Raw genomic sequence first — 3,079 nt, forward strand, 5'->3', positions numbered from 1 at the left:
GTGGCAATTCCTTAATCTGGTGTCCCATTCCTTCAAAGCTTTATGCTTACCAAATCATTTACTACTGTCCAACACAATATAGACTGTTTATTTTTAGTTTAATTAGTGCTTATCCTCCTATAATTAGTAAGCTGCATGATGGCAAGGATATTTATCTTGCTCACTGCTTTTCATTCTGAGCACTTAAAATAGTGTATGGCCAATAGTTGATGCTCAATGCATGTGGCAATGAGATTCATATCAAACCGCAGGACTTAAATGAATTACAGCTTCTCCAAGGGCAAAGATCACGTCTTGGACTTGCTTTCACTTATTTATGACGTGATACCATCTGCTGAGTGGGTCTTTATTACACTAGATATGAGTATTGCTGCTCAGATAGATATCAATATACGGGGGGAGGCTATTAGTCTCAGAAACCACATTCCCCTTCTTCTGGTGACCTCATCCTCCAGGCCTTGCCTGGGCATGACTCATAAACGCACACCACCAACCCCAGTCCTCACCCACACCACAGCCTAAATTCTCTGTTTTACAGAATGACTCCACCACGCTAAGGAGCTCAAATTCCAGGGGTCATTTAGAATAGAACTATTGCCATCTCTCTCTGCCCAAGTTTACAAAGACAGAGAAATGGCCTTTGCAGACTGTGCTATTTAGGCATGTAGGCATCTGTTTATGAGTGGGCCGTAGGTGGCATTTTTTCCTTATAGTTCCTTCCTGATTTTTTTTTTGAAGTTCCCATTATTTTATACATGGGCCACTGAACCATTCCTTTTCTGGTTTCCTGGCCTCTCTGTCCTGCTCAGTTCCAATGAGAGATTACTAATTCAGTATTTTCCAAGCTCTAGACCATGCCCATGTATTGGAAATCCCCTGGTATACTATCGCTCCTGTTATAAACTACAAAACAATACAAACCTTTGTTCAAGATGATTTTTTTAAGGGGCTATAGGGGTGGCTCAGTGAGTAACCATGCTTACTGTGTAAGCAGGGAGACATGACCTCACAATACCTACATAAAGGTCCAACATGCCATTCATGATGTTAACCCCAGCACCAAAGGCTCAGAAACTGAAGGCTCCCTGGAGCTTGCTGTGTAAGTTCCAGGTTCAGAAAGAGACCCTGTTTCAAGGTAGAAAGTTGAGAAGCACTAGAAGAGAATACCTAGTATCCTCCTCTAGTTTACACATGTGTACACAGGCAAACTCATATAAAAATATACATGCACACATATATAATACACACACTAAAAAAGTGTAAGTATAGAAGGTTTTTTATACATATGAATGTGTATTATAAACTATTATAGATATATATTTCTCATAATGGTTCAAAAATTACTACTCTAGTCTAATATAATTCAAAGTTTATAAATGTAGTTAGGTCATCCTCTATCTAAAACCTCCAACAATTCCCCGTTGCCTGCTTAATTTAGTCTAAACACACCATGACTCCATTCAATGGCCCCTGCATTGAGACCTTGACCTTCCCTTCCAGCTTGTTTTCTAACACTCTACTTGACTTAGTAGTAACTTAGTAGTGACTTTTCAATGTCAGCACTGTTGAAGGCAACAACCCTGTTTACAGCAATGGCTCTCAAGAACTTGGTGCATCCCAACTTCAAAGGTGTATAAAGGTCAGAACCCTATTGGGCTTTACCTCCAGAATTTCTGGCTCTAGAGATCTGAAGTGTAAGCTAAGAACTAGTGTTTCTAGCAAGTTCCCAAATGAAGATGGAGCTGATGGCTCTACCAGTATAAAACCACAGTCATCTAGACTAAAGCCACCTCCTCAGAATAATATTTATCAAGGATTAGTGGTACCCATATCAGGTCAAATGCTTCTTCCTTCACAGAGCTTATCACTACATAAGCTCGGCCTTTTTTGACTCTTCTAGTACTTGTCTTCAGTCACATTCATCCTTTGGCATAGCTGTCACTATATTCTGCCCACAGCCCTTCCCAGCTCCAGAGAGTAAATAGTGCCCAGATGAGACTTGCACACAGTCTTTTCTGCCTTTTGATGCTCAAGAGCACTTTGGATGATGACCCCAGTTAAACAATGTCTATCTTCAAAGACTACCAATAGCACCTGACCTCCACGAATTCTCGGCAAGCTTCTTTCTGCCCATGACCCTTCTACATGAAAGATTATCAAAGTACTAACTATTAGAGCATAAAGGACATAATCTTTTTCATATATATGTAACTTAGTAACTAAGGGGCAAAACTGAACTAGAAGGGCAGAAATTACCCATAAAGGAAGTAGGTGCATTATAGTCCAACTTTTCATCTTCATTATCTTGCCCAGAATAAGCCATTGTCTTCAGCCTTTATGCTGAGCAGACAAAATGAGTATAAAAATTCATATGTTAGTTGGTTTTGTCTTAACGATTAGAGGGCCTTATATGCACCACATATGACAACCAGGTACTGAATGTGGTCTTTCAACTTCAAGTTCCATGTTTTATTTCCACTCTGCTGTAAGCTACTTCTACTTGAATTAATGCATGAATCTAAAAGAATGTAGTTTAATTACATCATCAAATATATGAACTTTAAACATCCTCCTCTCTCCCAAGGATGTCTTCTCAGGGCTCACCAAACACTGGTCACACTTCACATTAAGTGCCATGTGTAAGAATGTAATGTAGACTTAATCAGACAGTTATTATATGGTAAAGACCTCACAGTTATTTAAAACATATTTATTGAGGTTTAACAAGTATGCCAAGACAATTTCCCACAAACAGCAGGGACTGCTAAGAGAATGCAGTCAAGGATTCTTAGATCAGGCAATGTGTCTTGGGCATGGATGTACTTTATACCAGACTGCTAAAAAAAAAAATAATGAAGACACTCACAGGGCTTCCATCTGGGAGGGCAAAAGGGACAGTGAATTTGTGTACTGCACACTCACCCCTGGAGACCTAGGAGCAGTTCCTGTTGGAGATGGGCATGAAAAATGAGCTTGGGGGTCTTCCACTCATCCTCATTTGTGCTCTGTGCAAAGCCAACTGTACTGCAATGGCATGATTGATGAGGGCCATTTAGGGGAGCTGGCTGGGTGGGGGAGA

The sequence above is a fragment of the Mastomys coucha genome, unplaced genomic scaffold (genome assembly GCF_008632895.1).
Source record: "Mastomys coucha isolate ucsf_1 unplaced genomic scaffold, UCSF_Mcou_1 pScaffold5, whole genome shotgun sequence".
Lineage (NCBI taxonomy): Eukaryota > Metazoa > Chordata > Mammalia > Rodentia > Muridae > Mastomys > Mastomys coucha.